This window comes from Tachypleus tridentatus, chromosome 10 (genome assembly GCF_004210375.1).
Source record: "Tachypleus tridentatus isolate NWPU-2018 chromosome 10, ASM421037v1, whole genome shotgun sequence".
Classification (NCBI taxonomy): Eukaryota; Metazoa; Arthropoda; class Merostomata; order Xiphosura; family Limulidae; genus Tachypleus; species Tachypleus tridentatus.
This window is the reverse complement of record NC_134834.1, coordinates 100873438-100881978: the sequence shown is the minus strand read 5'-3', so window position 1 is coordinate 100881978 and position 8541 is coordinate 100873438. Positions and strand designations below refer to the sequence as shown.

The window sequence follows — 8541 nt, the reverse complement described above, 5'->3', positions numbered from 1 at the left end:
CCCCTCACCACCTACAGGAGACCACACCGAGGAAGAGAGAAAAGATATTATTGGTCCGCTACAGTCAGTGTGCTATAGACCTGAGAAACTATAATTGTGACTAACGTCTATTAATCGGAAAACTACAGAATTGGATCAGGAATGTTTGGAACACTACAAATCGTTCAGCCTCAGTAAATTAACTTCGGACGTTAGTATTTCTATGAGAACATTAAATATCCTCGCGGAAGAAAAAGTAAGCTTATGATCCTTGTTGTTATAATACTAGCTAGCGAAGATGTTTGTTGTGATGGGGATTCGAACTCGCAACCCTCGGATTACAACTCAAGTGCCTTAACTACCTGGCCATGAAGAGCCAGCTAGCTGGTATCAATTCAGAATTAATTTGCTTGTCGTAGGTCTGGACCATCGATAAAACATGCAGTTCTAAACAGGATATAAGATTCAGTACAGTTTGTAAAACTATTGAATATAAACCATCATTTGCTATAACTATTAGTAATAACTGTTATTATAAATTGTATTGTTTTTACATTTTAACATTAAAATATATTTATGTTTTAAAAAAGGAAGGGAAATTGTGCGTATCAATTTTGTTTGTAAATAACACACATTTAATACAATAGTAACATTTTATCAACTTTTGAATGAAATTCAAATTTCCGGTTATTTGAAACAGTAATACGTTAAGATACGTATCATGATAAATTGGGGATTCGTCCGAAATAAATAATAATACGTCACAGTTTAATCGATGAATATGATAATATAGAGTCATGGAAACGCGAGGCCCTAGGCCGTGACTTTGTGTTCCTCGTGTTAATTTGATTCTGTGTATTGCACAGCTTAAAATTTATAATATTACTTAGCTTAGGTATCAGACATAGGACAGGGAACTTAACAAGGTTCACTAATTTAACGCCTTTACGACAACTTGTAGGAGCTTTGAAAAGCAAACTTCACATGCAACAGAAAGAAAAAAATTATATGAACAGATGTACACTGTCCTATATTAATAGAAGATTAAACTTATGTTCAAAAGATAACGCCACAAACCTTTGATTTATTTGTTTGTTATTAAGCCTTTTTACAGATACACAATAAGTTTTCTGCTTTCTGTCCGTCTCAGGTATCGAATCCTCTGATTTACTGTTGTGCCATCTTTAGTATGAGGTCATTGTAATGTTGAGTACTATTTCTAACTCGACAGATGAGTTTTGCGGTATGATCAGTCAGAATCAACTTTTACTAACTTGATATTTTGGATAGCTAACGAGGCCCGGCATCGTCAAGCGTGTTAAGGCGTTCGACTCGTAATCCGAGGATCGCGAGTTTGAATCCCGATCACACCAAACATACTTTCCCTTTTCGCCGTGGGGGCGTTATAAGTGATGGCCAATCCCCCTATTCTTTAGTAAAAGAGTAACCCAAGAGTTAGCGGTGGGTGATGATGACTAGCTGCCTTCCCTCTAATCTTACACTGCTAAATTAGGGACGGCTAGCGCAGATAGCCCTCGAGTAGCTTTGCGCAAAGTTCAAAACAAACAAACAAAGCATAACTAACGTAAAGATTTATTTACGACACTATAATTTTTTGTGTATTAATTCTGTATGCCCCTCGCTAGTACAGCGGTAAGCCTTCAAATTTACAACGCTAAAATCAAGGGTTCGATTTCCCTCTGTGGGCTCAGCAGATAGCCCGATGTGGCTTTGCTATAAGAAAAACACACATTAATTCTATAATTATAAGTTTTAATAAGACTCGTGTCTTCGTGCGTAAAACGTCAGAAAGTTGAGTTTAATATGTTTTAACAACGTCTTGTGCGTGTGTGTAAAAACGTTGCACGACATTTAATATGGTTTTACCAAAATCTCTGTGTATGTCTAAAAACGTTACGTCAGTTTTAATGCGTTCTAATAATGTGTTTTGTGTGCGTGTGTAGAAACGTTATAATATCTAGCTTAATATGTTTAATATATGTTGCTTGCTTGTTCCTAAGGTACAATGTTGTGCTGGGTGTGGTCAAATGTCACTTGGATTGTTAATTTGAGTATTCCTAGTTTGCGATTCGTTGCATCAAAAACGCCCACTACACCTTAGGTCGTGGGTGCGGTATATAAGATGACGTGTCCTAGCTGTGAATTACAGGAAGAAGAAATACTTTTCACACTGGGGGGCAAAGAATGCACTGTAAGAGTGGCAGTTAAGTCACACTATTCGATCAGGTAAAAGTAGCCCTAGGGATGGCGATGGGTGACACTGACTTACCGCTTTACCTCTAGTCTATTGTTTTAAAATTAGACTGTGCATAGATAGCCCTTGCATAATTTCGCGCGAAATTATGAAACAAATAGAAAAACACGTTTGTTGTGCTTTTATATCTCCACCCAATAATAATACCTAAGTAAAGTTATTATTTTAAGAATGTAAAAAGTTACGTGTTCTAGTTTAGTCTATCATTCTATTCTTTAAAACTGAAACTACACTATATCTTACCATCAATCAGATACTCCTTACGTATTTTCCTAATTTTGAAATTTTTTTTTGTCCCATAGAAATAACGTAACCTTTGAAACGTCACCTGGCGTCTGATTTTGATAACATTGTCTTCAGTTGGCGAATTTAAACGACTACGTCGTAACCAACTCACGTACGCCGACTCTAGTATGAAACACAGACTTTCTTCAATCTGTGGTTATAATGCGATACATACACCGACTTACGTGTGATTCGCTGACATTAATCTGAGACAGTCTTAATATAAATAAAAGGATGATAATGTGTACCTGCTTAAATATAAAGTGTGCAAGATTGTCTGTGCGTCTCAAAACAAAACTGTGCTGCGTAATAACAAATATGCTTTCTAGGTGAAAACGCAAATACAATTTTTCAGCCTGAATGGCTAAAAAACGTTAGGTCGGAGACTCCTCAGAGGTATCAGGTGCAGCCATTGTCAGTGCTGGACTTCTGACCATAGGAAAGACCGCCAATCAGCAGAACCTGCTACCAAAGTGACTTTGACTGAACTCGTTAAAGAGAATAACATGAGAGGCTGTTACTCTTATAACACACTTACAGCTGAATCTGCGAAGCGTGTTTGATAAACCGACACCCCCAGATTCATATCAGGCCACACCTGAGCTTCTTTTACCAGATAACTACATTTATAAAACAAAAACTCATTAAACAAATTTAATTTGTGTGAACAACAACTTGGTAGATCAAAATTCTGTCAGTAGATTACATGTTCTTTAGCAGCCAGCCACAATGTGTGTATATAATATGAATAAATGCATAATTATAATGTATTTAGATGATCAGTAAATCGTGCATGTAGTGTAAATACATATGAAACCTTTGAGAATTAGTGGAATATGAAACTACAGTTCTTGGTTGTTCATAGTATAAGTAAACTACAACTAATCTATGGTAGATTTTTGAGAATACTTTGTAGCTAGTTCAAAAACTAACTGCACGTGTAACAAAGTAAGACTACTTTAGCGGCCAGGAAGGATAAAGCTTTCACTTTAATTGTGTATTGGATAGGAAGGATAAAGCTTACACTTTAATTCTGTATTGGATAGGAAGGATAAAGCTTTAATTGTGTATTGGACAGGAAGGATAAAGCTTACACTTTAATTGTGTATTGGGCAGGAAGGATAAAGTTTACACTTTAATTGTGTATTGGATAGGAAGGATAAATCTTTAATTGTGTATTGGACAGGAAGGATAAAGCTTACACTTTAATTGTGTATTGAACAGCAAGAATGGAACATACACACTAATTACACTATGTAACACAAATTTTGTTCCTGGATAGTATGTGTTATATTTTAATTGCTTATGTTGTAAAAGTACAGAAAATGGCCATTATTCCCTTCAAATTTTATTTTTGTAACCTGGAAAATGAAATTTAGAAATTAACCTATTTTCTATGTAAAAACGGGCACATTTGCACATTTCATTCACACATGGTCTGAATAAAACAACATATGAATCAAGACTTACATGTATTTATACTAGAATTATACAAAAACGAACAAAAATGTTTAGATGGGAGTAGTTTTTCGAGATTTGCGACTGTAATGTAAATCACTTTCACGTAGCAACCCCCAGATATTGTCTTGCCATTGGACTTTGTTTAACCAAGATCTCTGATCAAGTCACTGAGGTCTCTTTGGTTTGGAGAGTAAGGGTTTCTCTCACCAGCTACACCTCTGAAACTGTGATCCGGTTCTTCAAGGCCTACCTTCTCTTCTGATTTGCTGCTCTCTTCTGAGGATGGCTGCTTTCTCTCTGGTGGAGTGGGTACAGGGAGCTCAGGGCAGTGTGACACTGAGATGATGGAAGATCCGGATACCTGATAGCAGATGCATTCTTGCTAGCTCGACGTTTGGAAGGGTCCACCACATAGAAGTAGCAATTGCTTGAGTGATCAGTGTGTTCATGACAAATTCTTGGAATAGCTAACTTCATGGCTCTCTTTTCCCCTCTGTAATATCCTGCAAAAGAGCAAAATAAAATTGTTATTATAAAGAATAAATTTATTTCATCCACAGTTAATGTATAAGAGATTCGTGCAAAATATTTTATATGTGATTTTTTCTATACTATTGGAAATTAAAAAAAGATATTTAAATTTTAAAAGGTCTAAAATTTGTATGATATAAAATCTTACTATTCAAGCAAGCAAAATTTGTCTATCTTATATTCTAGAGTTTTTGGATTTTTTTTTGCAGTGCTCGCAAGTAAAATGAGGTGCCCAGGGTTTGTCTTGGTTCCCGACAGGCATGCTGAAATATGCCTTGTAAGCTTTACGCATTTTAGCAGATGCTGTCACAAAGTACTCTTTCGCTCCTGTCTTGATAAATTGGCCACATACATAGCAGAATGCGTCTGGAGAATGCTTGCAGCTTCTTGATGCTATCTTTGATAAAATCAGATAGGTTTATTGTTCACTTAGGCAGCTAGAACTAAACTGAAGTGGTGAGCCCCTGTATATATATTACTATGGAAAGTTCTAGAAAATTCTAAAAGGTTCTTGAAAATTCTCGTAAGTTCTACAACATTCTAGAAAGTTCTTGTAAATTCGAGAAAATTCTCTATCAGCTACTCAGAACTGAATCTACCTGGAATATTCTGGAAAATGGGTAAATTAGAAAATTTCATTATTCACGTCACAAAAGCAAAGTTTGAAGAGAAAAATAGGTATATTATATTTACTTTAGGCATAAACAATTGAAAAATAACACTTTCTGTCCAGGAATAAGAAATAGTAAATATTTTATTACATAGTGCTATGTATTGAATAGGAAAGATAAAGGATATAAATTAATTGGGATGGCGGTAAGTCTACGGACTTACAACACTAAAATCAGGGGTTTGATTGCCCTCAGTGGACACAGCAGATAGCATGATGTGGCTCTGCTATTAGAAAAACACACAAGTATTGCAGAGGACTAGAAAGGACGATGCATATACACTGGTTTTGTTTGTATGTTTTCTTATAGCAAAGCCACATCGGGCTATCTGCTGAGTCCACCGATGGGAATGAAACCCCTGATTTTAGTGTTGTAAATCCGTAGACTTACCGCTGTATTAGCAGGGAACCATTAGTTTTGTATAAAATTGGACAGAAGTATTATGCATTGAAAAGGAAGATGTAACATGTACATGTATTGTGTATTGAAAAGGAAGATGTAACATGTACATTTATTGTGTATTGAAAAGGAAGATGTAACATGTACATTTATTGTGTATTGAAAAGGAAGATGTAACATGTACATTTATTGTGTATTGAAAAGGAAGGTATACCATGTACATTAATTGTGTATTGAAAAGGAAGGTATACCATGTACATTTATTGTGTATTGAAAAGGAAGGTATACCATGTACATTAATTGTGTATTGAAAAGGAAGGTATACCATGTACATTAATTGTGTATTGAAAAGGAAGGTATACCATGTACATTAATTGTGTATTGAAAAGGAAGGTATACCATGTACATTTATTGTGTATTGAAAAGGAAGGTATACCATGTACATTAATTGCGTATTGAGTTAAACAAGACTCCATCTTATAGTTGGTTCTGTATTTCACATATCACAATTTATTTTCTCCATGTTAGTTGGAACATTTATCTTAAAGATGGTTTTCTTGCAGAAGTTAGCTTCATGATACGTGTGACTTATAGCGTTGTGTAAACAACAACAACAACAGAATCTTGAAGGGGTAAATTAACTGAGTGTGTTTACAAAAGTCGTAACTTCTTCTATTGTGTTTTGTATTGCTGTCAGCAGGTGAGAGTTATGTTCGAGTGATTAGTGTGATAGACTCTTGTAGTCTATGTTTGATATTCCATTGAAAGTTTGTAATTATGGAGAGATAGTTATGTTACCAATAGGTAAGGGTACCATTATGGTACGCACGTGTGAGAAGAAGTAATTATGTGGTATCCAAAGATACAAAACAGGTGGAACCAGAATAACCATAAAAGACACGTGGATGTATTATTTCTAAGGATTCTGTAAGTTATTTTGCGCTCATTGGTTGAAAAGCTAAAAAAATTAGCGCGAAGATAAATAGAAAAAAAATATTAATGAAGAAAGAGTGACAACTAAAACAATGATTTGTCATCTAAGATGGCGGGAAATTACTGTTGTATAAGTTAGATTGGTGAGATCTCAGTGAAGGAGATGAATACATGGTCAGCAGATGCGAAATATCTGGTAGATATATTATAGACAAGTGGTTTAAAGTGAGGATATAATACACAGTAAGCAACTGAGAAGTAATTGGTAGAGATAGTATTAATTCAACTGGGGACTTAATACTTCGCAGCTGAGAAATAACTAGTTGAAATATTGTTGGTTGAATAAGTGATACAATATTTAGTAATCACCTGAGAAATATTGGTAGAGATAGTGTTGGTTAAACAAGCGACAGAATATACAGCAGCTAAGAAATAACTGGTAGAGACAGTGTTAGTTAAACTGCGGATAGAAAGGGTGTTGTCAACTGACCAGTCTCAAAGCCGTATTGATACAATCCAGAAGGTGTGTTGTCAGTAAAGAAGTGGATGCTAGAGTATAACAACAAGAGAGTGAGTGGTTGGTTCCAGAAGAAACAGTGAAAGTGAAGGAGAGAGTACCAAGACAGAGTGTTGAATGGAACCCAGTAACTCAAGACACGTCATTTGGCGGTTACTTTATGGTGAATGACGCTGACAAGTGACAGAAGTTACCTAAAAAAACTTTTTTTTGGCTTCTAAGAATTTTTCATCGTGTCTTTTGGTCTATATAACATGGTAGCTCTGGAAGAGGTCTCCCATCTACGTGAATGTTATATTTCTATTTGGTCACAGGTTTCAGACTACTTTTGGGTGACTGAAAACGGTGTTTAAATGAAAAAAGGTTTGAAGCTGAAGCTGGGAAAGCATGCATGTGTATGTGTGCATACATACATATAATTTTTCAGTCATATTGTTGGCAGGGATAGAGTCTCAGTATGCCTAGCAAATATTATTGACAGGGATAGAGTCTCAGTATGCCTAGCTAATATTATAGCAATTAAAGGCTAAGTAAAGCCTGTAACTAAGAAGGAAGAACACGGTTTTTCTGGACTTGTAATAAGACTGTTTAATACAGCATTCTAACAAACACAGTATTAAAAGTAATTATAATTATGGAAACATGCACGTGATACAGGAGTTACAAACAGTTGCTAAACGAAACTAACCCAATTTATTACTAGTATTTTGTATGGGATTTAAACAAAGCTGGGCATTTTGTTTCCCTGATACCATAAACTGATCGATGAATGAATGTAAAATCCACGTTACACCAAACATGCTAGTCCTTTCAGTTGTGGGGACGTTATTATGTTACGGTCAATCACACTATTCGTTGGTAAAAGAGTAGCCCAAGAGTTAGAAGTGGATGGTGATAACTAACTGCATTCCTTCTAGTCTTGCGCTGTTAAATTAGGGATGGCTAGCGCAGATAGCCCTCGTGTAGCTTTGATCGAAATTCAAAAACAAACAATGACTGTAAAATATAGTTCCAAACTTCCTGTATCAAAATCCAGTTAAGCTGTTTGGTTGTCTTCTCATTTTCTAAGTTTACACATACAAACTTACTGATATTCATACTGAGACTTTTCACAAACCAAGTCATGGTTGCGAATGTTCCATCTGCCTACTTTTAGTTCACCACATTTATTCCTTGCTTGGTATCACTGTCTTGTTGGAAGACGAATCCTTGTCCAATAGATCTTGTTTCTGAAAAAAAAAATGACATGATGGATAAGAATGTACTTGTACCTGTAAGAAGTCAGGGTGCCATCATGTTTGTGTAGGTTTCCAATACTACTGATTGAGGTGCAGTCCACTTTTGTACAAGTCCTTCAGCAATAGAAAGTACGTTGAACATGACAACGTTCTCCTTTCAGCCATTAAACAAATTAACGGTCATGTTACCAAACAGTTTAATTAAGATTCATCTGTAAAGAGGATCTTCTATCATCTCATAGTATGAAGTGT

The 8541-nt window shown here is 35.6% G+C and overlaps 1 long non-coding RNA gene across 1 annotated transcript; it reads right to left on the bottom strand.

The window, feature by feature from the left end:
- Positions 1–3886: 3886 nt before the first annotated feature.
- Positions 3887–8541, bottom strand: LOC143228166 (uncharacterized). Its single transcript, XR_013015230.1, has 2 exons — positions 8140–8541; positions 3887–4503 (listed from the first exon to the last, which is right to left on the bottom strand). It is a non-coding gene; the product is annotated as an uncharacterized LOC143228166 (long non-coding RNA).